General features: G+C 35.2%; 1 long non-coding RNA gene across 16 annotated transcripts in view; it reads left to right on the forward strand.

Annotated features, from left to right (window-relative positions):
- The first annotated feature begins 9 nt into the window (after window positions 1-9).
- LOC108448344 overlaps window positions 10-27,961 on the forward strand; it is a 50,924-nt gene continuing 22,972 nt past the window's right edge. For 4 of the 16 annotated variants that reach the window (XR_001864211.1, XR_001864213.1, XR_001864214.1 and 1 more), the window contains exons 1-6: window positions 13-1,512; window positions 4,081-4,172; window positions 4,947-5,091; window positions 17,172-17,319; window positions 18,496-18,567; window positions 22,490-22,628. This is a non-coding gene — a long non-coding RNA (uncharacterized LOC108448344). The other 12 variants (XR_001864218.1, XR_001864216.1, XR_001864217.1 and 9 more) reach the window with 10 other exon arrangements.

The following is a 27,961-nucleotide window of genomic DNA, read 5'->3' on the forward strand; positions in this document are numbered from 1 at the left end:
AGCGGGCGGCCCCCGGCTGGGGAGGCGAGGAGCGGGGCTGGCGGCTCCCGCGCTGAGGGTGGCGGTTCCAGGCTCGAGAGGCTCCTCGCTCGGTGCCCATGGGAAAAGGCTGGGAGCCTCAGCGTTTGGTTAAAAGTAGCCCTGTAGGCCTGTGTTTTGTACCTGGAAAGGCTGCGGGGCTGAAGCGGGAGCTGAGCCCCTGTGCCCGAGGGCGGGAGCACTGTAGGCGTTCCTTCGTGAGGCAAACTCTGCCTTCCCTGCGACCCTGCCCCTTCCAGCCCTGTCAGTCACCGCCGGGACTGGCGCGGCTGAATCAAAATTTGAGAAGCGCTTGTAAAATACGTTGAAGGTTGTTTCGATTTTTCTGTGTTAAAGTAGGACTTACAGGTCTGAGAGATGTTTCTTCCCTCAGGCAACAGCAGGATGTTGTGATCCTGTCTCCTAATATCTTCCATGTTTTCTCTTTTTTTTTTTTCCTGTCCACATCCCAAAACACACAGCCCTGCAATAGATGATATTTGAAAGATGATATGTGTTTATATTTCTACCAAGTAATAAATGGGATTATTTTAGGTTACAAGCCCAATAAAGTGCAAACGTTTATCTTTTAAGGACTCAATAGAGGGAGAACGTTGTGATAAGGTAAGATAGGTGGGTGGTCCCTCTCACCTCCTTTTCTAAATTCCCTCTACCAGAGGAGTAGGATTTTGTAACAAAAGGATCGTCTTGGCCATGTCTGAGACTCAAATTCAAAATCCATGTTGAAACAATTAAGTTGTAATTTTTATGATTTCACTACAAATCCCTTCACTGGAAGTCCCTTCTAGCCCCACTGGCTGAGAACTTCTAGAAAAATCATGTAATCCCCGTTCAATTTTGCTACTTTTGAATGATATTGGTACAAAAGTACACTTCTGTGAGTTATATAAGAGTCTGAACCTAAAGTATTAGTCTCACTACTGTCTGGCCTTGTATAACAGTACAAAGTCGTGTGCAGGTTTTCTGTAGTAAACTTTCAGATACAGGTGGTGACAGAACCACTTTTGTAAGTAGTGAAGTGTAAAACAGAGTTACAGTTTCTTTAACTTCAGTAACTATTGAAAATTCTTCCTTATACCTAACTTGAAGTTCTTATGGGTTAATCCCAGAGATACACAGAATATTCCTCTATTTGTATATTAAGTTCTTTTGTCTTATTTTTGAGGAGCAGTATGTGCTGAAGTGATTGTAGGGTATCCTTTCTTGGGAATAAAACCTGGTCTTAAGTTTTTGAGGTTGAGGATGCCATGTGGATCTGTCCAGATGCAAATACAAATTTATATCTCTCTTCCTTTGTTATGCTTTTTTTTAGGAAATCCTGCACTCTTAAGTGTACCATCACTTTTGTAGCAGTGTTGCTGTACAATTCTGTCAGATGTAATCGCTTTGGAAATGCTTTCAAAAGTAATATGGAATGCTGTGGAGAAATCTCATGCTTTTAGAAATAACGCTGGAACTGGACTGCAAGGAAAAGTAATTTTGTTTAAGTGTTTGTGATTGACACGGAGATAATATTCAAAGAGGAACTGTAGCATATGTAGCACATGCTTTGATGTTTGAAGCGTCCTCTCTCAAAGCAGCAGCATAAATGGTGGTTATTAGTGATTATTAAAGACATAGGTATGTAACTAATCAGGCAAATAAGTTGCCAAACCAAATTCTAAATCTGTAATTGTATTTGGCCTCCTTAAAACCAGGAGGCATGTTTGTACTATTTCTATCCAAAACCACTGTATCTAATAAAACCAATTAATATGGTTGGGTTTTTTATATTCTTTTTCTGTGGCCCAGGACAGAAAAGATAGCTGAGTGCTTAATTTCTGTCACTTTGTAATGGAATTGAAACAATTCTTCCTCTTTGTTTTGAAAATTTCAACTTCTAAGTTTTCAGGACACTTTAAAGGTGCTTTATTTTGTCACTTCAAGTCTTGTCATGTTGCCAGTAAACACTGGCTTTGTGTGCATCTCTGCTATGGTATTTTGCTTATAGCTTAAGTATTTCTGTGGTTTTGTTGCAGTCAGTAATGGATTACTGCTGACAAGAGTTTTTTGTTTGTTTATTTGAGTGACAAGCATGTGTTGTTTTGTCTCTGTTTTTAAATGAGTAGATTCCTCTCATACTGAAGATAATAGGTAGATATATCCATAGCAAAGTTTCTTTAGCAAGTAGCAAATAGTGAAAACCAGTAATTTTTATCTGTGCCTGTTACTATGCTAGAGTTTCTGAAGCCTGATTTTGATAGATCACAATCATTGTGGAGTCGTGCTGATAAAATACTTGTTTAGCTCTTGATGTCTCTTGAAACTTGCCCAAAAAAAGCCCCTGTCATTTTTGATTTGTGAAAGCAAGGACAATCACATTCTAGAAAGACATATAATGGTGGCATCTTCTCCTTGCTACCATTGTGAACCAAATTTAGATGATTCTCTAGAGGTAAAATGTTTCTATTTCCCTTTGATCTCAGTTGCCATAGCCATACTGGTAGAGGGACATATAACAGTAACCACAATAATGAACCTAGACCTGAGTGAAGTCAATGACTGCAGATAGAGCTAATTTAACAAATTACAAAAAAGTTTTCAGGATTTTTTAGAAGTAATGCAAAAAGAGCGAGGATGCTGAGGAGCTGGATTCCAGTTGATGTGTATTTGTCATTGGTTACCAGTTGTGCCATCGGCTGCGTGGTGTGGACATCAGCATCACAGAGTAGTATTTTCTGTTTCTGTCACTGACAGCATTGAAACTGCAACCATATTGCAAGTCTGCAAGTGGGGATCAGTTCATTTCAATGGTCATGACAAGGAAACATTTGTTCCACATGGAAGAAAAATGTGTTCCTGTTTATTTATAAACAGTGAAGTCTGGAAATAATATTTTATCATAAATTTTAGTGATGAAAAAACCAAAAGATTAAAAGCAAGGCTGACTTGCTGGAAACTAAATTTCCATTAAATCCCTTTTGTTTCTTTAGGACAAAGCCATAAGGAGACTTATTTATGATGGAAGAAAGAGATAGCTTAGGCAGCACTTTTGATTATGATCGAATTAACAGATATTTCATGGGATGTCTGCTGATCATACTGTGTCGCTTCTGCCCTCTGATATAAGGCTCTAGTAGTATCACCGTTGATTTCCTAATGCTTTCCTAGATGTTTTTGTATTGACTAAGGATTTATATCACCCAAAGAGTTTAACAATGGTTTTCGGGGGACTTCATGTCTCTCCTCGTACTGTTGTTTCAGCATTACTTGACTTTGTGACCAACATGTAATTTTCTGCACCAGAAGACAAGAAAGAAACAGCAGTTGTTAACAAGTATGTTCATGTATTACACCAAAACAAATGTAGTACTTTTTCACATTAATACTTTCCTAATCTCACTATGTCATGTAGCTAAGCTTTCTGCTGCTTCAAGATAGAATCGTGTTCAGATTTATGAGAATCATTCATAGGAGAGTCTCTATCTTAAAAAGTAATTGCGTATATGACAGTGATAGAAAGAAGACTAAGAGAATGCCAGGCAACACTGGAATGACTTCATAACCCCTAGCACCTGTTTCAAAGAATTCCATTAAAAATGTGGAAGATGGCGTTACTCACCTACCAGTTGATGCCTTAAGCTTTTACCTCCCTTAAAATGAACAAACAATTTAAAAACCCCCAACTAAAAAAAAAAAACAAACCAAAACAAAACCCACAGGTCCCCTTCCCATGTCCACTTGGGGATGCCTTAGCCCAAAGATTCCTGAAGACAACAGAATTAGAACTTCAGAAAGCTGATTGTACATGTATTAAATACAATTGGAGCTATTGTACAACAAAGGTGTATTTTGTGGATGGATTAAAACTGGCATAAAATTAAACTTGAGAGTTTAGATTGTCCTCTGAGCAATCCAGTTGAGATAGGAGCATTCACAGGTCTATCATTTCAGTGAATCTGCCACAACTTTTTCCTTCATTTTATGTGGTGTATTGTTCATTCTAGTCTCAGTTTAAATAACAGATGAAGAGGAATTTCATTTGAATTTGGTTATCCCTAGATAAACCATGCTTGTTGCAGCTGATCTAACTGTGGGGGACCTGCCTGTGAGACATACAGGTCTAACTCCAGCTGGAATTGAAGGATTACAAGGTTTGTACCAGCTGCTATTTATTACAGCTACAGACTTTGATCAGTGGCTTTAGTTTCTTTCTAAAAATGTTTCTGATGTTGCCACTCACAAAATTAAGTTCAAATACCATTCAAAATCTGGGTTAAATTGTGAAAGATGCTGTGACCCATTCTATGTTCAAGTTGCTTGTTATAACAGCGGAGTTGCTGTGAGATGCTAAAAAGTGGAAATGTCATTGAGCTATAACATTCATCCTTCCAGAGGAAAGAGGAATTTTTTGCTGAATTGAGGACAAGGACAGATCCATTTAACAAAATGGGAACCAAAGTACTATGCAATTCTGCTATGTTACTCAGCTGCTATTAGAATGGAACAACTGGGCTTAGTCTTGTATCTGACTAAATGTAAAGAATTATGAGTTAATCTTTTCAAGCTTCAAGAGAGTTTATGTTAACTTTGGAACAGATTAGAAAGCATCTCTTTGGTATTACTTATTTTTAGATAGTATCTTTGACAGAACCTGGTTACTTGCTAAACTGTTACCTTTGTGTTGTCTAGTATGTAAACAGGTTGCTGTATAATTTTAATTGCTTTTTTTTTAATCTGTAAGAGGAAGGAAGAAGGAAGTGATTGAAATGACAATAAATCTAAAAAAATTAACAGACTCATACAAGTGTAAGGTACAAAATTACTTGGAAAGTTGGGGGGTTCAGTATTTCAGAGTGAGTTTTGACTTTGAACTACATGTTGTTGAATGCATTGAAAGTAATTTAAAGTTGTCTTGGTTTGGGTAGAATCATCAACTGCACAGAATGTAGAAGCTCAGCAAGCTATGTAACAAATCAGTCAAGAAGAACTGGAGGACAGATTTCTTCATGTACATGGTGATCACGTCTTACTCAAGCAGCATGCAAATAAGCAAGAGGAGAAAATGAAAAGGTATGGGGTTAATACTTTTATTTTAGCTTACAGTAGTATTTTTGTCCTTTAAAACATCAACAAATTAAAAATGCTGATTTCTCTGAGTGCTTTTTAAAGCAGTAGCGAAAATCATTCTTTGGAATTAATTTTTGTTTTAATTTCTGGTTGTGTATGTATGTCTTTGTGGTGGACTGTATTAGATTTCCGTATGGAGAGGCACAGCACTGTCTGTCACTTTGGAGCTGGTACCTTGGATTCAGAGCTATGCTGTCAGAGTACAGCAGGTGTTCTGGGAGCTGTAGAAGAGGCTGTAGAAGCTTAATGTTTCATCAGGAATTTCATTCTAGAATCAAAATGGTCTATACAGTAAGATTCCACCCATATTTTTGTGCTTCTCTGGCCGTCAAGAAGTTGACTGTCATCTACCCTTTAGTCTCAAGTTGAGCCAGGGAAGGTTCAGGTTGAACATTAGGAGCAATTTCTTCACGGAAAGGACGATTAACCTTGGAATGGACTGCCCAGGAAGGTGTTTAAAAAAAGACTGCACGTGGCACTCAGTGCCATGGTCTGTTTGACAAGGTGATGTTCAGTCAAAGGTTGGGCTTCATGATCACAGAGGTCTTTTCCAACCTAATTGATTTTGTGATTCTGTGATCGTTAATGTACCCAAGGAACTTCAGGCTTATTATTAAACTTCGTGCTGAGCTGGCAAACCAGTCGGGGCTCAGCAGAACTGTTTGTGGTGCTACTGCTTTGCAGGAGGGCTAATTAATCCAAAAGCACCATGGCTGTGTGCTCCCACTGTGCTGTACTTAATAAAATCACACTGCATCCAAACAAGGTGTGGCTAACAGATTCATAAATGGGCAACTGAAAATACTGTCTCTGTAGATGGGACTATTTCATAATTTTTTTAAGTCCAAAGCATTTTTTCCTTTTGACTCAGTATTCAGTAAGTCAGGAACAAATTGACCAGCATGACATAACTTCCATCTTTTTTGTCAGGCTGTTGTCAAATCTAAGATGGTGGAACACATGAATTGTTTGCTTATTCTAAACAGCATTTCCTGTGTTTCTCTTAGATGACTTACCAAATGAACTCATCATCCACTTAGATAGCATTACATGGAATGTCCAAATTGGAATACCTGAATTAATACTTTATGGCACAGAAAATAAAAAATACAGTGTTTGCCAGTGAAAAAACTTAACTCCTCAAGCTAAATTTCTTTTCCAGCATTCCTTGCCAAAACCCTTTTAACTAGAAGTTTGGAATGAATTTGCAGTAGAAGAACATTGAAAAAACTCCACGTAAACAAAAAACCTGCTTACAGACAAGTAACATTCTGTGACATCCTGAAGTTATTATGGAATTTTTTTTTTGTTTCACTTTTGTTCTTTTAAGTAGAAGCTTCTGTCCACAAGTATACAAAAAATAAAACAAGCCCCTTTAAACAAATGAAGTGTGTCCTTATTTTCAGTTTTCTTTCTGGACCTGCAAAAATAGATTTCCTGTAAACCACATACAGGTCTCGAAGATGTGCAACCGACTTTGTAAAGTCTTGAACTTGTCTCTCTCATCAAAGCCACCTTGTCTTTCTTTATATGCCAAGTTTTTTGCATTCACTGCTGGGTATGTTTTCTGTTCGTGCATGTTACATCAGCCCCATGTGCCCTCTCTGCCTTTTGTTCTAGCTTACAAATGTTTATCAAAACTAAGGGAAAATCAAAGGTACAACTCTTGAGATACCAAAAGCAAAATTTGTATCCTTTTAAAGACAGATGACAACCATACCCTCTGTATCTAATTATATTCTGCAGCTAACTGTTCCTTCTCTGAAGCACATTGGTATTACTTGCCAAGTATAAAATTGAGTATGGTAATGAGAACTGTTAAGTCTTTTTTCAAAGTACCTTCTTAAATATCTCCACCTATCTATTTTAGCTACTTTAGACATGAAATATATATTTAAATCCTAAAATACTAGAAATTGTATATCATTGGAATGTTGCATATTATTAGCATTCTTTCAATAGTTGAATGTTCTGTGGAGTTGTAGCTTTTATAGTTTGCCCCCCCACATCCCAAACCTGTAACTTTACTTAACAGCATGCAGAGGTTCCTATATAAGGTCATGCGTTAAAAATTACATTTAAGCACCATATGGAGTAAATATGTGTCCTCCCTTTACTAACCTTAAATGATAAGCCTTAGGAAACTGTTATTTGTCAGTGCAATAAAGCAGATTGCTGCACAGTGGTTTCAATTATCTTCAAAGAGTTCTTCACAGGCAGTAATAGTTATATCAAAACCTGAAATTTATTATTCAGGTTCTGTGCTGAAGTCTTCACAGTGATTATGTTCCTTTCAACAGAATGCTTTTTATGCTGACTTTTCACATTCTTTTTCATCTTTTTATTATTTTCCCCAGAATGACCAAGTTAATACAGCTTGTTAATGATAAAAAAAGTCTGAACAGGTTGGTGGCGGCCCCAAGTGGCTGGGTCAGGCCTGGAGCTGGAAGAAAGGATTGAGCATTGGCAAGAAAGAGTTCATGAGCTTGAGAAACAAAACGAGAGCCTCCCCAGAAAACTCCTTTCAGCTGACCAGCAGCTCCAGATTCCAGGCCATAGACCTTGTCCATACAGCTGTGTTCAATCTTTTATTAGCAGTGGTCTCAAAAAAGTGAGAGAGGCTGCTGGTATGCCAGAGCATACAAGGAAAGGTGTAATTCACATTTATTAAAAACAGTGGTTTATATCAGTACCCCTAATAATTGCTTCACTGTAGCAAGTCCATACTCTTTTTTTTCATCAGTGGGCAATGCTAGTACCTGTAGGCAGAAAGATTGTTCTTTCCCCTTGTTCTTGTATTCATTTATAGTAGTCATGATAGCTTGTTTGCCTTTGAAGTCCTTATTATGAGAATCCACAGTAGTCAGGGTTAAACAAAAGTACAGATTTGAAAAGAGAGTAGCTATCAGGCAAGTTTTCTAATAGTTAAAATCATTGGACTTCCTTAGTATAACTTTCTACATGTTAAAGGGTTATAAAAGTAGTGTATGAAAAAGTTTAGTGTTGTCATGTTATAACAAAGTTTCACATCTGTCATTTGTTTGCACATGTTTTTCCTTTTTTAATTTCAAGGTTTGTTCTAGTCTCTTGATACATATGTGCACAGTACTGCAGACTTGAAAAATCTATCACACGTGTGGACTTTGAAAAGTAAATACTACAATGCAGCCATCTATAATGGTGTTTTTACTGTCGAGACTTACTGCTTAAGGCAGTCTCACTCTCAGTCCTTTACTTATTTAGTTAGATTTGGAACTCACACTTTAAAACTTTTGTAGGGACATTTGTAGTAGTTGTACTCAGTTAACTTATACACTGAACTGATAATGTGTTTTAAAAATCCTCAACAAACAGTTACAGCTCTGATTCAAACCTGAGTCATCAGAATTGTCTCCTTAACGTCCAGAAGCTATGGGTCAGGCAGCTGGCCAGTTACACCCTCACACCAGTCTTCATTTTCATTACATTGATTCAGGTATATGAGAACAGAAAAAATTCTCATGGTTTTAGACAGATAAAAAAATGTGTTTGTCCCTACCAATTTGCCTGTAATTTATATGTAGGGCAAGTTTTGACAATTTTAACACACCTATGTTTGTACACTTCATATCATTAATTGGGCAGTTTTGTTCCCAAAATCAGTTTGTTTGGTTTTTATCTTAAAAATGCAGAATGAGGGTAGAAATATAATAAATTTATTCAGGCCCAGGGCTACGAGATAGAAGAGGGTAACTTGGTTCTGGGAATACATATCAAATGTTGATATGACAGAGTGGGAGGACTTATCTTGTAATAAGAGCAGATCCAGTTGTAAGATGTCCTGTGCAGAACTAGGATTGGAACCATATTGATTAAGGCAGAGATTCTTAAGCTGACGAAAGCACGAATAATTTAAAAAAAGGAAAAGTTGTCCACAGAACGTCCTGCTCAGCTAACAGTGTTCAGGAGTTTTGCAGAAGTTCTAGTGTGCCTGTCTGCTTTTTGAGGCCTTGTCCAAACCAGAGGGGATTCTGGTAATTTGAATTTTCTGAATATGCAATTTCTTGAACACATTTTCCTAAGGTGAAAACTTACTAGAAATGTAGTAACCAATACTCAGAACTTGAACACAGTAGTATTGTAATCCATAAGGTCAGAGCATACTTTCTATAATGTTCATTAGCACAGACTATTTCATGTTTTTGTTTTGCATATATTCTTGTCCTGCCCTTTTGATCAGTGATGACAAACCCAACAGACTTGTGTTGGGTATGTGCCCTCTTTTTTTAAAGAAGTGAACACTTAGATTGCTCAGTCAAATCTTGAATCTGAATCTCAAATCATTTTTAATTCAGATCAGAAAATATGCAGGACACTTACCCAAAAATAAGATGGCTGGAAAAATTCAGGAGAGCTTAGCTGTTTCTAAGGTGTGAAGAGACAAAAAAAATCCACAAAGAATAAATATACCTTACTGTATCTGCTTTATGTTTGGCTGCTTTGAAGATACCATAGCCAATTGATCCAAAAGATCTTCGATATAATTATTACAAAATTTTAGGTATAAGTTCATATCAAGCAATTTAATGTTCCTTAGCACCCATGAATAATTTGGAGTCTAGAAACAGTAGAAAACTATTGGCCTTGTATAAGGGTAGATTAGCAAATTAGGTGTAGCTGTGCAGTGCAGCAAAGTCAGGCAAACATGCATGCAGAATGTGTTCATAATAAAGCCTCTATTAGTTGAATCTTTTTTCTTTCTCTCCCTTACTTTTGCAAAAAATACATGCAAAATTCTACAGCTTTGCATGTATTTTCCCCTTTTTGACTGTTTCAGTTTCAGACTGTTACCTTTAACTGTATTAAGAATCTAATGTGGCATGATCCTGCATTCCTTACTTGTTTGATTCCAGTGGAAGTTCTCCGTGCATGAGAAATATGTCATCAGTTCTTTAACTGCCTTTCAAGGGACTGACGACCCCGCTATTATGTGCAAGCATTCTTTTGTGCATCAGTGGTGCTACATAAATAATACATCATAATGTTTGCTGTTAAATTATTCACAGAGTCATAAGTCTCCCCTATTCAGAATTTCCTTTATATCATTTAAATAGGTTAAAGAAGTTGTTATCATAAATTAATTTCTCAGTCTGTGCCTCCAGTGAATTCAGAAAATATTTAAAATATTATTTTCATCGTTTGAAAATGATCTGTTGCGAAGAACTTCTGTGCGTCATTTGTGTATAAACACTCTTCTTCACATGCAGCAAATAGAAACTGAAGATAACATCTAAATTCTATGTCAACTACCATATTTATGTGAAAACTTTTAAGGAGTTTGAAAGTAAAGATGCACTTCAAATTCATCTAAAAAAGTCCTTAAATAAAGTCAGGCTTTAAAAAGTAGTACAGATCCTTATTTATGTTTATCAAATTACTTGTATCCAAACCATGATAAGTTACTGTCTCTGAGTTCATGTTTGAAGTTCTGGAAGTATTTCCTTTACAGTCTATTTCTAGCTTGAAACCTGATAGAAGATGCATTAGTATTTGAGAGTTACTGTATTTGACTGAAGATACTAGGAAATAAATTGAAAAGTGTCCACCAGTATACATGTAGTGTGTGTTCTATAATTGTGCCATCAGAGTACTTTATGGAAGACTCTTAATCCCCATGTTTTCCATGTATTTTTGATGCTGAATGAACCAGAGCCAGAACTTAAAGGGATACGTACATGATATATTAAGGAGACTTTCATTAGCTTGCTTTCTTGAGAGTCTTGTAACTGCTATCTAGAACAGTCTGTATGAGTTGTTTTATTGCATAAAAAAATAAACAGATTTATAGCTTCTGTGTAATTCTTATTTTTAATCTTTATATTAGCAGAGAAGAAACTGTCAATTCTGGAATACTGGAAAAAACCTGGACATTTGGGTGACCAATAAGGTCATCTTAGTTCATCTCTGTAGCTTGTCTTTGAATTTTGGTATTATTAGCAGCTTTTTCTTGTGTTTTGTAAGAAAACACGTGGCTATCATCCTGCTACATAACCATGTAAAGACAGTGCTGAAATTCTTTAGGAACTGAGTGGTGCCAAAAGGACTGGACTTCCGCCAATCTCTTTGCTGTAGCACCATTTGATGTCAGCCTGCAGTTAGGTTACTGTCAACCGGAAAACATTCTTTATTGTGCTACATGTTGAAGAAGTTCTTGTGATTGAAATAACTGTAGTTTCCAATTAGTGAAGCAGCCATAGCTAATCATTAGTCCATCATCAATAAGGAAGGGAGGTACTGGTTATCCTGAGTCCTATATTCACAAAAAATCCAGTAATATTTTAAAGCTGCCTTTGCAGCTTTGCTGCAGTTTCTGTCTAACATAAGAGCTACATAACAGAGTTGAGTTCATATGCAACAGTCCTTGAGATGATTATTGTAATGTGGCTGCAATCAATGTTTTTTTCCATATTTAATTGGATTTTGTTTTGGGATTCTTTAAGGAACTTATAAATCCACCTTAAGGGACAAACTTGGCCTATGGATTATTAGACTGAACACATTTTAAGTACAAAATTTATCTACAATTAGCTTGACTGTTCATAATTAAAAGATGGCCAAAACCACAGCCTTGTGGTTTGATGTCTATGGTACACAGTGTGCAAGGTAAAACATTAATTCTAAATACAATAATTTTGCAAGCAGGTATCTTCAAATAACTTAATAACTCATGGTACTTTCCAAAAACATCTTTAAAGCCATCCCAGACTTCATTTTTGAAACAGGTATTTGCATGTTTATGCCTTTTTTTGTGTGTGTGTGTTTTGTTTACTTGATCTTTTAATGAAGAGCTTATTTGCCCATCTGTTTTTAATTCCTTTGGCATTTTTTGCTGCATTGTGACTCGATTTAAATATATTATCACTGTATTATTTAAATCTGTTAGATGTATGTAGATCTATTAGGTAGTAGTGCACATTCATGTTGTATTCTTCTCTGCTTGGGAGTCTGTGTGTCTGTCTTGGCTATTGGTGTATTTGTGGTTGAGAGCAATTAGCTGAAAAGCCTTTTGCCTATTTTGCCAGACAGAGGGCAAGTTTGAGAAGTTTGGTGGTGATACGTATTTTACTTACTTGGTTTTCCACTTTTGAATATGAATGGATAAAGCTTTTGAGCCACTACTCCAGTTAATACAATAGTCAGGACTCCTTAAGAGTAGTCTCAGTACTGTATCCATGTCCTGCTCATATGGAAGCAAAGACAAGATGCAAGGGATGTGGTTTAATTAGACCTCAATTTTATTAGCTTAGCCATCTGGGATTTACTGGCATAAATTTGTACAGTGGAGGTCAAGATCGTTTCTTTGATCATTTCCTTCTGGTGTAAGTTGCTATCAGTGCCCCATTCCCACACAGCTGGTCCTCAGCCTGTTATTGGGACTCCACTCTATATGCTTTTAATCCAAATGATAAGAGGTCTGGAAAAGAGATTGTCTCTTTAGTGTACTTAAGACATTAACCCCAAAAATAATTCTTAGCTTTTTTAAGAGTCACTTTCTCCTAACTTCGTTTTCCATTTCAGACTTTTAAAGCCAGCATGAAGATGAGGTTTAAAGGAAGAATAGAGTTCATGTTCCTTATTTCTGCAGTTGTGATAGAAGGCACAGAGCTAGATCAGTTTGCCCATTAATTCATCTTATTGCCTCCAAAGGGATATTAGCTCCTTTTCTTTTTCTGACTTCTGTTCCAGCTCTACTTCAGTGTGTCCAGGTTCTGTGGCAAATTTTATTACTTTCTGGGCACTAAAAAAAGTACTGATTCAGCTATCTCAGTACAAGTTTAGTCTTACTCATTATTTTGAGGGAAATACTTGTTTAAGTGAAAAATACTAGTTAATTTCTATTAAATCTGTATATAACCCCTATTTTTAAGTAATATCAGAATACTTGGGCAGATGTTCAGGGAGCAGAATATACCTACTTGGGAGGGAGAAGCCTGTGAAGATCATAATTTTCTATTCTACTGGTTTGTGACTTCATTTCTAGAAAAATGATCCTTCCCAACAGAGTCTTCCTCAATTAACTGTGCCTTGCCCACGAAATCTGAAAAGATCTCATTGTCCAACAGCAAGCTCTTTTTCATATGCCTGGATGCAATGGACGTTTCTTAGGCATATTTTATATAAATAAATAAAGAAATTGTGATCAATGTAATGCACTAATAAGTAAGTAATTGTACATGCTTTCTCTAGCTCTTACAGTTGCAAGAATTGAAATGATCCAAATAAAAAGTAATTTTTCACTTCTGAATTTAAGTAATTTGCTCCATAGTAGTAGTATCTAAAACCTGTTTAAATCAAGTACTGTTTCATTCACTGTTGAAAAAATAGTTAATGTTGACTGTCAGAAGCTATGGAGTTTACATCTGTACATCATAAATTTCACTATCATCTGCTCCTTTTTCTACTTAAAAAGAAAAAAAAAAGAGCCTGCTTAAAAAAAGAAGGGGGAAAAAAAAGCCTTTGAAGGCATCAGACCCTTTTGTTTGATGTGTGGAACAAGATTAATAAAAACGTGCCACTACATTAGCTTTTAAATAGCTAGCATGAGACAGTGCTGCTGTCTATACTCACCACAACTTTAATTTCTGTAGATAACATGTTTCAGACACATGATAGTTTTAGCATTGAGTTAGGCCTGTTTCTTGGGGAAGATCTCAGATTTGTGACTGTGTTTATCTTCTGTGCAAGGACAATTAACTGGGCAATGCCAAAACACAAAAGCATTTGATATTTTGAAGAATAAAAGGAAAGTATTTCATGTAGTCAGCTGGTTTACAGATGTGTAAGCTTAGTAGTCCATTCTCTTGCTGCAGTGTAGCATTGTGACAGTAATCCAATATGTCTAAAATAGAAAAATATTGGAAGAGAAGTTACCTTTTCAAATGTTAAAGATTTATTTGGCTTTTATAATAATTTATATTAATACAAATCCTCCTCAAATCTTGTAATCTTAGAATTGTAAGAATATCTACATAGGTATTATGTGATTTTTGTGTAGGTAACACACACCTGCAGCATGTTGGAATACAAGCCTTCAGGTGCTATAAGTTGCTGAGTCACTTCTTTTTAGCAGTATTTGATATGTTTAAACTATAAGAGGAAATTCCATAAAATGGTATTCTACTGACACTAAATACTTCAGATGATGGAAAAGTGAATAGAAAACAAACAATCACTTTAAGTATAGAATGGGGTTTTTTTCTGTCAATAATCAAAGATTCTGATGTAGCATTTGAAGCTGCTGTATCATCATGTTTATTTACCTACACTGTGTAATATGAAATATAGAAGAAGAAATTAATTTGGGTATTACACACTAAGTCTTCTCCCAAATGCATTGTAGGAAGCTGATTTGCAAAAGAGTTCAACTTTTCAAAACAAAACTAATATGATAATTCATTTTGTATTTTTAAGCTCATTATGTATTTCTTTTTAAATTTGAAGACTAAACATTCAGGACAATGTGGAAATTATCGAGGTCTGTAAACAGCTGGTTGAGAAGAGCAGTGTTCCTTCAGCAATGGAAGGAAAATTTCTCCAGTTTCAAGAGAGATTTGGAATTTGGTTAGTACATTTATATGTTCTCATCATGTAAGCCTTTCTAAATGAAAAAAAAAATACACAGTTCTTGATGTTGAGTCAATAATGAGTACATGATGATGAACCGCATATTACATTTCTCTTGAGCTGCTCCAAACAGAGTAAGGATTTTTAGTCTTAAATTTTGGGTTTTTTCAGAAGGGTCTAGGAGGTCTTAGTGATTTCATCTGCAGAGTCATCCCAGGCAGATTGTAAGAATGAACTGAGTTGTCTGGCTACTGAAGGAGACTCCTGATGATTTAAAGAGAGAGCTTTGGCTTAAATATACTGATTTCCGAAAAAAGGGGTACCAGACCCCCCTCACTTTATCGGTCTTTGATAAGGCTGGGGAGGTTTGGCTGGTTTTGAGTATATATTTGATCTCATTGGTAAATTTATTTGCTTCAATTATAAACTGAGTATTCAGCGTGTCTTAAGTTATAATATGAAATATGTTAGTCTGTGGAACTACAGATTAAAATACTGAAGAGAGTCAGTTCCCTTGAATGATTGGTACAACTGCACAACTGCAGTGTAGAGACGTTGGTGTTAATTAGTGCAGTACTTATATAACCATTTTCTTTAAATGAGTTATTTCGAACTGACAACAAGTTCAAGACATGTTTCCCAAAGAAATAAAATTCCAGACTAGAAATATTCAATGAAAATCATCATCCTGATTATTGTCATGACCTCAGTCTTGGGATACTCCAGGGACAGCAAGCTAGAAACAGTTTATGTATAAGGGGGAAAAAAAGGCTGATGGAATACTCAGATGTAGAAGATGATCCAGGTAAAGAATGCATTTTAGAAAAATACAAAAATAATGAGGTTGTAGTCATGGTCCCCTTAAAATTAATGTGGAAAGCTAATCCAAAATGGTCAGGAGAGTAGCAGAGACACTGAAGGAATAGAATCAAGTGGAAGCAAGGAGACTTTTCAGGTGGAAGCTTTTTGTGTTTTTAATGAGACGTTCGGTAGAAAAAATGCTATTGATGGATTTGGTTTCATTTCTTTTGGAAATTAAGGAAAGAGACAAGGATGAAATCTATGAAAGGAGCTTTGCCAAGGTGTTTAGTTAGTTAGTTAATTTGTTTGTTTTTCTTCGTATATTGTGTGTTGAAATGGAAGAGAACTGCAGGTAAAAAATTGAAGCTAAGAGATGAGAAAGAAAAAATGAGTTCTCTTGGACAGTTGGAAGGGTTATAGACTTTAAGGATTGTGATTTTGATAAGAAAGAAAATGAAATATGGAGAGAATTAAGACTGTAAAAAATATTTCTAAGGTGTAATTCTTTGAAGTTATTGCAATAGAGTTCACAGATACAGGACAGAGCAAGAGGAGCACTGAAGAAAGATTGTTAAATATTGATGAACAATACACTCTATTCACTCTGTGAAATAAGACTAACTGCTAATGTTGTTTATTCTCCATGATATTTTCCAACTCAGAAACGAGATATGAAAGGTTGAAGATCAAGTTGGTGGCTTATACTCAATGGGGTTTTATTTGTTTCTTGTATATTCAGATGCAACTGAACCTAAACAATTCGTACAGGATTCAGATTCAGCTTCTCTATTCAACTACTTTGTAGGAAATAGTATATTGAAAAAGCTGAAGCTAACTTTATCCTGCATTATCTATACTCATATATATTTTCATAATCATTTCATAATCATAGCATAAATTTTCATACAATCATTTTATTAAACAGATGATTGGCTTGTGGGCTCTGTTGTTTCAAGTCATACTTTGAATGTGATTTACATTGAAATTCTTAATGAATGAGGCTTTATGAAAGCATTTGTGGAATGTAGCCACTATAGAATTAACTAATATTCTGAAAATAGAGGTTCTGTCAGCATCCTTCATTTAGTATTAAAATTGGTTAAGTGTGCCTTAATATAATCCATTTAAATAAATGAAAACGTAAAAGAAATCAGAAGTCCCTCTTTAAAGTACTACTGGTAGGAAGATAGAACTGAGTGTATTAGGATTATGAAACAATTACATATCTACAATTAAGGGTTAACAGAGCTGTGGCAAGTTCTGTGATTACCATAACTGTGGTCAACATTCATTTTTGCTTGCTGCTGCAGTGTTTTTTGGTCAGCATGTCTAACCACTATAACCACAGCAAAATCTTTTAATTGCTTAACAGATGTATTTCTTGGTCGTTTTCATCATGACTGAACTGAGGGTTTAATGTTCCTGAGAGCACCAAGAGTGCCACCTTCCCCCGGCCGTGCATTCAGTTACTTGGATCAAGAGTGTCTCCTGTTGACCACACTGAGAATATATACACTAAATACTGCCAGAAGAGACCACTGTTGGAATATGCAGCATTGTAAGATTCTACTAGGTGTGATTTATTTTATTTTTTTCTGGATATTCTTTCCTTTCCATAGAGCCTAAAGAACTCGAAGACCAGCCATGATGCTTTGTTAGCAAAAGGCGATGAACTGAACGGACAGCTTAAAGAGGAGCGGCTAAAGTGGTTCCATCTTCAAAAAAAAAATGCAATCAGTAACTATTTCAAGCAGAGGGACAGAAGAGGTGAGGTTGTGGTCAAGAGCTAAAGTCTTTTACTTTAGTTGTACATGTAGATAAGGGAAAAAGAAGTGTTGGTATACCTTTTAATGGAGGAGATATGAATAGACCTTTCAAACATATGTAGAAGACTGACCTGGTACTATATATATTTTTATCCTATTCAAAAGAAAGACTCCTGACCGAAATGCTGTTTGCATTCCATAGAATTATGAACCACACCTGGTCCCTGTGCCATGTTGTCCAAACACCAGTGTTGGCACAATATTTGAGGTTAAAAGCATGAGATATCATGTCAGTTGTGATACTAAGCAAGTGGTTTATTAATAGAAAAAGAATTATAATACTTGGCTTATTGATCATGTATTGCTAGTTTTCAGTATTCATTGAACCTGATTTAATTAGAGTACAGTGTTGCATCTTACTGAGCAGTTCAAATCAGTCACTCCTGTTTCTTTGGCTAGTGACTCCCAGAGACTTCTGTCATCACTAACAAGTTGTCCAGATACAGGGCTAAAATTCAAATGGTTTCTTCCCCATTTTCTTCAGTGTATGAGGAATAAGAGTGTGCAAATTTACTTGGTTTTTCTTGCATTTTGTAGCAACTTGTATTTAGTTTTGCCACCTGCTTTACCTTTTGTAAATGTGTTTTACATGAACCAAGTTTACCAAGGTTACCGCATAGATATTTCCTCCAAACCTTTAAGGTGTTGAAATGCATAGAGCAGATATTCTCAGTTTAAGTATCTCATGTCTTTAAAACCATATCCTGCTTTAGTGAGTGTTTTGGAAGCAAGGGTATGTTGTTTCTATAATGTCAATAAAAATATTTTCTATGCAAAAGCCATACACTAGCTAATACTGATATTCATTTACTAAAAGGAAAGTTAAAAATGTAGTGCTCCAGGTTTTTATATTGTTTTGCATAAGACAGAATGTGAATAGATCCTGTTGATCAACTGCAACATGCTAGTGTCAGCTTCATATAAACAGCATGAAAAAGACTGAGCCAAATGTAAATCCATGTGGATTTATCTTCTTATGAAACTTCTAAGACAGTTGTATTAAAAGAACAAATAATAGCCTGACATTGCCTAAAAATTATTTGCTGTTTCTGCTCACACATTCATTGTAATTTCCTCTTGTGCTGTGCATTACTTGAAACTTCCCTCTTCATTTTAGTTACAGGAAGGAATAAACAATTCAGAAAAAGAGAATGAATTCTTGAAAAAAAACTACGATAAGCTGCATGAGGTAAGCTTGGGTTTCTGGATACAGAAAATTTGATTCCAGTCCTTTTTTAATAGACCTTTATATACTGTGTGCTGTAGTGTGTGTATACGTGTTTTGTGGTTTTGCACACATGTAAGTACGTTCATGCTGCAGTTCATTGTATGACTGTATAAGGAAACTTTCATGGGGCTCTGCTGTATTTCATAGGCCCTGTTGAAACAGACTGGTTTCCATACTTGTTCTAATCCTCTTGAAATAGTAGATTGCTTCTATAAAAATGTAATTAAAAATAAGTAGGAATCACTTTCTTTCAAACATAAATTCAAAAAGCTCTTATTTTAATTTCTAGTAGATTTTTTTGGGGTTATTGAAAGAAGAGTGTGTTTCGGTAGACATATATTCCTTCGGTTTTTTCTTGCATTTGGGTTTTTGGTTTTGGTTTTTTGAAAAAAGTGGTATTTGAACATTTGTGTAAGTTCTTCTAGCACGTCTCAATGAACTTACATAAAGTCTGATCTTTGACAGCTTCTCCAATGTTTATTTTTGGGGGGTGGTTTGGTTGTTGTGGTAATAGCTACTGTTTCACTTCTGATTCTGCTTGCAATTTATGTGTAGGTTCACATGAGTTTTTACAAAGGTTCCTATACATAATAAGATGTATAAGTTTTATGAGCAGTGCTTAAAAAGAAAATGAAAATACCTTGTTACGATATGATTCAGAAATTCTCTGGTACAGAGAAGAAGTAATTATAGTTAGTTGCCACAAGCACATTAAAGGAAAAAATGACCTTCAAATGAACTTCTCCTTTATTGTGAACCTGTGTTGTCTTTTACACTGAAGAGGGTTAGAAAATAAGACACATGTCCTAGAGCTAATAATTGCAGCAAGTACATCTTGAAGTCTTTTCTTGTATCCAAGTTATTTCTTCTCTTAAAATGTGTTTGGCTTGTCAGTATGATATCTATCAAAGAATACCAATGACTAAGCATAATGTGAGTGATACCAAATTTTGTTCATATTATTCTTACGGCATTTGTCATAATTTTTGTACAGTCTACGGTGAACTTAAAAATTATAGTAATAAAAAACTGTGAGAACAAAGAGCTTAAGTTTTTTTTTTTTTTACTTAGGACATGCAACAGTTGTATAATCACAATATTTAGAGTTTCATATGGTGAAGTTGGTCACTTGTCTCTCACTTAAGTTACTTGCTGTAGATTTCTCCAAAATTCAGTCATGTCATAAATATTTCTTATTATGTTTTTGTTTATTCTCCATCATTATTCAGAGAAATAATTCTTATGAAGAAATCAACTTAACAGTCTTGGCTTGAAATTTTCTGTTCTACTTAAAAACATAATGGGATGACTTAAAAAGATATTTAACTAGAGAAATTGAAATAAGTTTCCATTATAGCACAGTAATCTATAATGTGATGTTTCTTTTACTAAAATGATCTGTCTTTTCATATATTCTCATTTAAACATTGATTCATGTTTCATCATTCCATGTTACTGTATAGGTAACAGTTAGAAAGAGAAGTATTAAATAACCACCATTTGCTGGCCAGCTTTTTTGGTTGCCTATTCGAGCAATGCAACTTTACTACAGCTTATGTATGCTAGCAGTGGGTAGGCCAGTGTCCACAGGTGCCTGGAGGCAAAGGTGCATAAACCCATTCTTTGCTAAAGTTATTTTTGGGACATTTATTTGATGTTGATGGGAATTTTGCCAAAGCCAAGACTGCCGAACTGTTTGCAAAGAACAAGTATGAATTTGTCCGTTGACTCTTATTATTTAGTCATTAGTATTTAGTATCCAAGAAAACAATTCGTTTGTATAAAAGGTTTGGAGGAATTGTTTTCATATGACCTTGTAATGCAAATCTAGCAATTCTTAAACTCCTTCCAAAGGAAATGGTGCCAGATGTGGTTGACCATTATAGTTACACAGATGGCTCTAACTCCAGTGAAATACAGTAAATATGAAAGAAATTCCACATGAATTCAAGTAAAAGTAACCTTAAAACTCGAAAGAAGAAAGCAACACACGTGGACTCAATTCAAACTGACATAAACATTAGCATTATATGGGCTTGGATAAAACCTGTCTTCTAAAATGTTCTTCATTTAAACATCTAAATTCATAACGACCATCATATAATGCTTAATGATTTTTCTCCCAGGACAGTCTTCTGAAAAACTGAAATAATACCTGGCTGCATCCTTATGTGAAGTAATTTTACCTAAAGCTGATGAACTCACATACAACTGGGTGTTGTCATTCAAACTTGAAAACATTTTCAGAAGTGTGAAAACTGACAGTATTTCTTTTTTTTGAAGAGATTTATGCTTTCCTTCTAGTAGCCAATCAAACTTTAAGCATTAAAGAACGCACTGTCTCTTCTGTACCTTTGCAATACTGTGGAATGGTAGTGGTTTCAGTGCATTATACTGCCTGCATATTATCTTCAAAATTATAGGAGAGTGGTGCATTTATTACTGCAGGACTTAGAAGCTTTGTCTAAGTTCATGCATGCTGTAAACAGTCACACTACAAGATGCTCTATGACTAGAGAACTGTGTACATAGGTTAGCTATAATATGAGAATAAGACAAAATACAGGGAAATACAACTTCTTAATGAAAAATACATATCAGGAATATAAACCCTATATACTTTAGGGTTTTCAATTCATGCTATAGTATTTTATTTCTTTAATCTTAGAGCCATTCTTCAACTATATGCAAGATAAATGCATTTACAGGTACTCAGAACTCTTTCAGTCAGCATGTAGAGTCTGTGAACCTATGTGGGCTATCCCTGCTGCAGCATTTCTGTCTCCTCTCTTTTTCTGGTCAAGGCTTGTTACGTAGATCTCTTGAAGAGATAGGTGGGTAAATAGATAGATATCAGAACACTTTTAGTACATTTTTCTATGTAAAATATAAAATTTGTTAGCTGATGAGCTTCACCAAAGTAAAGAGTTGAGGAACTGACTTTTTTAGTTTACGAAACCCTACAATTACTGATTTTTCAGAGTACAAAAGTGAATAAACCAGTTTGTGCTTGGTTAAGATTGACCTTTTTTCAGTAAATAAGAATGCAAGTATTGAAAAATAGTAATATGAAGACTATAGTGTCTAATTTATATGAAAACTCATTGCGTTGCTTTGTCTTTTTGCCTACTGAGAATTACACTGTAAATTATATAATGTATTTAATTTTGTTTTCATCTGAGTAACACTTTTTGTTGTGGTTTCAACAGTTCTAATTCTGTGTCCATGCAATCCTTATTGCACATAGATTGGTAGTTTACAAGTAAATAATGTGTTACAGGCAAAATAGTTATTCTAATTTCTTGGCCCATCTCTGGTTTTTATTTCTTAAAGTAGGAGAAAGATTACTTTAAATGTGCTTCTTAATCAGTATCAGAATTGTTGTTTTACAGTATGAGAAAACTGTTGTCACTTTGTGGTCAACATTTTTCTTTGAACAGGCAACTGACTTTATGCTCTGCATGTTTCACAGATTTAAAAGAAATCAGGTGGATCATCCTAGTTCTCTACATTAAGAGGTTTTGTATGCGGAAAGAATGGTTTTGTTAGTTGTCAGTTGCTGAGGTTTGGAGTTGTGGATTACTCTGGGATATGCATCTGAATTCCTTTTCTAGTCCCACAAATGTTGCATGCTGCCAACTTTTTGACTTTGGAGCTCTAAATTAAGGCCAGTTCCTTTGCTCATCCCACAAACTCTTTCATGTTTTTTAACCGCAGCCTGAGAAAGGCGCCTTGGTTTCAACAGCAGCAGACCAGCATGTGTTTACTTAATTCCTAAGACATGATGACAGTGGTCTCTGTGCCACTAAAAGCTTTTTTCTTTATTATTTTCTGTTGAAGCTGCTTTCTAAAAGTTTTTCACATGCCATATGTTTTATTACAGTGTCTTCTGTATGACCCATGAACAGCAATGGAAATCAAAGGAACAGCAACTGAAACGCAAATTGCTAAACTAGAGATGGCTATCAAATCCGATTTAGCAGACAAAAATGCAATCCTTGACAAGATCAAAGTAGAAAGAGGTATTTTTCTGAAAAAATTTAATATTTTCTCAAGATGTGAGGTCATACCTATGTTGAAGTTAAGGAATATTGCCCAGAAAAGTTTCATTTCTATTGCTGGTGATTTCAAAGCTGCCTTTTAAGTGAACATTTGTACAATATGCTATGGTTATGACTAGCTATTAAGTACAAAAATCGACCAAATACAGATTATATGCTGAATGAGGCTTATATTTCAGCTGCGTTTATTCTTCTTCTGTTGGATTAATACTTATTCTTTATTCAGTATTTCTTCTCTACATTGAAAGCTCTAATGGAAAAGAGGTCCCTCTGACAGTGTCTCTCAAATTATAATCCACTATTCTATTTACTGTGCAAGGTTACATGAAGCCTATACAGGCCCTTGGCCATGTTTAATTGTCGTTCAACTTCATTAATCCAGAAATTTTTAATCTTTTCAGTATACACTGATTTTTATTTACAGCTGTGTACATTTACAATAATACCTTTTTCTTCTAAGCTACTGAATAGATTATTTCATATGTGTTTTTCCCATGCTGTAGAGCAACTTCTCAGTGAATATTTAAGACTGCAATCTCTTTTTGTATCTCAACACTGTGATACATACTGTGGCAATATATAAAGTATACAAAAGAAGAGCACAGGCAGAAAGTAACCTGAATATTTTTAGACTTGATTCTTCAAATGTATATTTTTAAAAAGGTGTATTTCTGTGAACAATCTAATGGAACGAAGTGGGCCAACTTGTTGTGAATAATTCTTATAAGCATGGCTTCAGTTCATCATGTGCTTACCATTAAGATTCTGAGTAGCTTTATTGACATCTAATACTAAATTGAATATTTAAACATTTTCTTTGACCACAGCAAGTGTTTGCACAATTGGCCTTAAGTGATACTAAAATAAATAAAAATACATTATGCTACACTAATATTATGACATATTGACAGTTGTTACTGACAGCTTTATTATGTAATGCTAAATTTAAAATTATATTCAGAGCATGAAAATATCACAGGTTGTACTATTATTTGGTTAAGCTGAATGTGGAAAATTAGGCAATGTTTTCTATCTTCTGTCCTTCCTATGGGCGTAATGTTTAAGTGCCAGTCTTTGCCTTCCCCAGATTAGCACTTAATAGCTTCTTGTACTCTTAACTGTATCACCAGGGTACTACACTTTCAATTGCTAGTGAGTAGAGTTGCTGCAGCTTGAGTAGATATTCTAATACGCTTCAAGGCCTGTGTATCTAGGATTTGATTACAGCTTCTTATCATTGCTACTGCAGAAGTACTCAGAGAATCACAGAATGGTTCAGGTTGGAAGGTGGGATTATCTCACAGAATCACAGAATCATAGAACATTCTGAGTTGGAAGGGACCCACAGGGATCATGGAAGTCCAGCTTCTGGCCCTGCACATTTTGCTCTTGTTTGGATGGAGTTTGTTTTGCCTTCCCACTAAAAATTACCAATGTATAGCTGGGGGAAGTAATGAATGAATGGAATAACTTAAGAATATAGCTAAGCAGGTATTGTGAACAAGTGGTTTGGCCACTTAAAGAAACACTATCAAAGGTTTTGGCAAAAGCAGGGTTTAATACAAATTTGTGAAAACATGACTTTACAGAGTTTCTTGGCAAGGCTCACTTATTACACAGATTAGAGCATACAAAAGAATATCAAGTTAGAAGCAATTTGGAATGATTTATACTAAAGTCGGGAATGTGAAGATGGGTAAGTGCACCAAGATATGGATGCAAAGATAAGGGTGCAAAGGAGTTTTGCAGCACTTAATCTCTGAGTATTTTAACATTTACCAAGTGATTCCATAGAGGTCACTACAATTATAACAATGACTTAGCTGTAGATATGAGATAGCAACATTCATACCATAATCAATTCACATACACAGGTAAAGTGATATGTGCACCTGTTTCTATGTGTGTACAGGCGCCTATCAACCTAAAAGGTACCTACCATGGGTTCCGTGAATAAATCACATCAAATCCCTTTGTGTTTCCCAACAAGCAGGGTTTAGACCTCAAGGACTCTAGAAATCTGTGGGTGGGGATCAGCCCAGGCCTCACTGTCAGCTATGGTCCTTCGAGTGTGGCAGATTTGAGGGTCTGTGAGCCCTGGGAGGTGCCCCATGCAGGCAGGTGCACAGGTGCAGGTGTTGGTGCTGCTGCTGTGCTCCAGGAGAGCACAACAGGGCCTCTCTTCTCTAGGGTTTAAGATGATTGACTTCAGTCATCACTAAGTTTCCATCCTGGACATAATCCTACAATGTTGTATCCATTGATGAGGTGTTACTGTATGTGATTGAGCTCAAAGGGAACCAAGGGAGTAAGATTACCTCAGAGTAAGTTATGCTCTGAAGACATTTTACCTTAGAGAATGTTTGTGCTGTGTAACAAGGCTGATTCTTTTTTATATGATATTAGTTTGCTTTTGAAACAGAAAATACCGTATAATTTAGTTGTAAAATTGCTAACTGAATAAGATGGTAGTGGGGTGGGTTTTTTGTTTTCTTTTGCTTTTTTAACTGAGTCTTGTAGAACTGAAAGAGCTGAAATATAAATAAATCTGGAAGTCTAAGAGGCTGTATATATGTTGACAGGTACCAAATGATTATAATAGTTACGTTTTCACAAATATACATAGAGAATTTATTTTTACTGTATCAATTATTCGTTACTGCAGTTGACAACTTCTCATTGTTTCCTGTGCTGCATAAGCAATACCATTGTTTAAAGGCTTTGTATAATGAATATGGGTTGTAACTCTTCAAGTTTTGAACTTTAGTAAGTTTTACTATTCAAGAGGTGTTAAAAAGACTGTAGGTTTATCTTTTTATGTAGCATATGGGACAGGAGGTTAAACAAGAAAGGCTAGCAGATGATAAGGTGGAGATGGCTGAAGAAATTTAACAGGAGACAGAAGAGCTCTCACATCTGTCAGAGGAGCAGTTAGCTGACCAAACATCAATTACTTCTGGAAATGAGACAGAAATAACTGAAGAATTGGAACCAGAAGGTAGAATTCATTTTTATGAATAAGTAACTGTATTTTGTTAATAAATCTATGTCTCTTTCCGTTTACTAAAGCATTTCTTACTAGCAGTGGGAGCTGCCTCATTATGAGAAACTCCATGACAGAAATTATATTCTGGTGTACTTTACAGCTGAAGCTGGGTAGTGGATATGGTGGTGTTATTTTCTTCCCAAATGGAAACTGTATTGTAATTGAATGCAAAAATCTGGTATCTGACCTAGATTCATAAAATATTAAAGGAAACCTGGCTTCTATTTTAAATGTCTTTATATTCTCCCTTAGAACTATGCTGTTCTAAAGACTATTTTAATGAATACGCTCCTTTTGTCTGTAGATAAGAGCCAATGCTGCTATTGGAAATCCTTTCAGAGAGAGGGACAGTATGTCTTATCATATTTGTGACTTAAAGTTGTTAGAGTCAGATTTATTTAAAGATTATAAAAGGCAGGTCATCCTGTTCCACCTCTGAGCTTAAACTGTTTAGCGTTGAAATAAACTAAGTCCATGATACCAAGTTTACAGTAAAAGCACAAGTAAAATACTAAAATTTCATGTTCATTTTTTTGCAGCTTCTGTGTAAGAGTACATTAGAGAAACTGGAAAAACATGATGTTGAATCTCTGTTGTGTTTATAAGTAATTTGCTTCGGAGAAAAAAACCCAGAATGCTCTAAAAATAATCCTCCTGAATACAGAACTATTTTTTTATTTAAAAAAAAGATACATTATTCTTATGTGTGCATAACATAAAGAATAAACATAGAGGAAATCCACAAATTCAGGCCATGTTCCTATATAAAAACAGTTGTTCATACCTCAGTTCATCACAGGACTTATATAATTCCAGTCCTCCACTTTCATCTGGAAAACACTACTATTTTTTTGACGAACCACAAAAAAAAAAAATACAGTTTAGATTACTCTAAAGGTCATTGATTAGCAGTGTTAATCTTCTGCAAGGAAGAGAAGATTTGCCTGGCACTTACTCTTCATTTGTTACAAAAGCACATATATTCCATCAGGTTCCTCAGCAATTCTCAGATGGACAATACAAGGGGTTTAACCACATTGATCCTTTTAATGTTTTTCAGATCAAGGTGATAGACAAGATGATGATGCTGTTGAGTCAGTAAAAACTGATGGCAATGACTGTATTATTTCAAGTCCGTTATCCACCAATATTAAACAGCTGAGTCAGAATGTTTATGGCAATTATTTGGCCAGAGTAAAAAAAAAAAATATTTTAAGCCTAATGCCCTCTAAGAGTAGCTTTGCTGTATCTAACGTCAGTTTTCAGAAAAGTTATATATGTACAGTATCAAATCACTTCAGTGTACTTCTTTTCCTATTATCATTTGTGGGCAAGTACGCTAATGATGTTCTCTGGACTTATTCTTAAAACCAGCAATTGATTAGCATGAAGACATATATACAAAATAACCAGCATTAATAAAAATTTGGAAAATTTACTTTGAACAGTATTTCAGTAGGATGGTTCTGTAAAAAAAAAGATTTCATACTTTTGATCTAACCTTGAGTGAACAATCTTAAGTATAAAACTAGTACTTAAAATTGGTGACAGTACTTCTAACAGTTAATAATTTTCTAATCTGTCTTAGCCTTCTTTTAAAGGACTAGGGCTGTACCATTAGATCCTATCAGACTTCACAGTTTTTAATGTTCTGCAATGTGATATCATAGAGGTAGCTTGATTTTTTTTTTAAATGCTCTTTTCAAGGCTGTGAAACATCCTACAAAGCAACTCTCAACAAGAAGCAATTCTTTGTATGAGAAATATTGCTCCCTTTTTTTTAAGCTGTGGAAGGGGTTTAGAAATGCTAGCACTCATATATTCTTCAGAAAGATACAAAAGGTACTTTGGAAGACAGAATTGTGTTGTTTATATGTATAATGTTAAAAAATTGTCACCTGTAGTTTTGAGAACTAAAATGACTACTACTCATCTCTATTAAGTCAAAATATAATACACTTGTTCTGTAATTTTCTAGTCATGATGTATTTTATTTTATCACAATTCTTTAAGAGCACTTCAGAGAGAATTTAGTGTAGTTTCATTTCATGTTAATCAATTTCTACCTTTCCCCATTGATCTGTTGCTCTGGTAACAAAAATGCATGTTCATGAAGAGTAGATAAAACAATAAAACCTCTGAACTATTAAGACAACAATATATTTGGTACAGATTGGGTTTTAAAAATATGCATTGCTTTATATGAATTCTTAGGTTAATTATAGAATACAGCATGTCAAAATTGTTA

The sequence above is a fragment of the Corvus brachyrhynchos genome, unplaced genomic scaffold (genome assembly GCF_000691975.1).
Source record: "Corvus brachyrhynchos isolate BGI_N302 unplaced genomic scaffold, ASM69197v1 scaffold26, whole genome shotgun sequence".
In the NCBI taxonomy this organism is placed as follows: Eukaryota; Metazoa; Chordata; class Aves; order Passeriformes; family Corvidae; genus Corvus; species Corvus brachyrhynchos.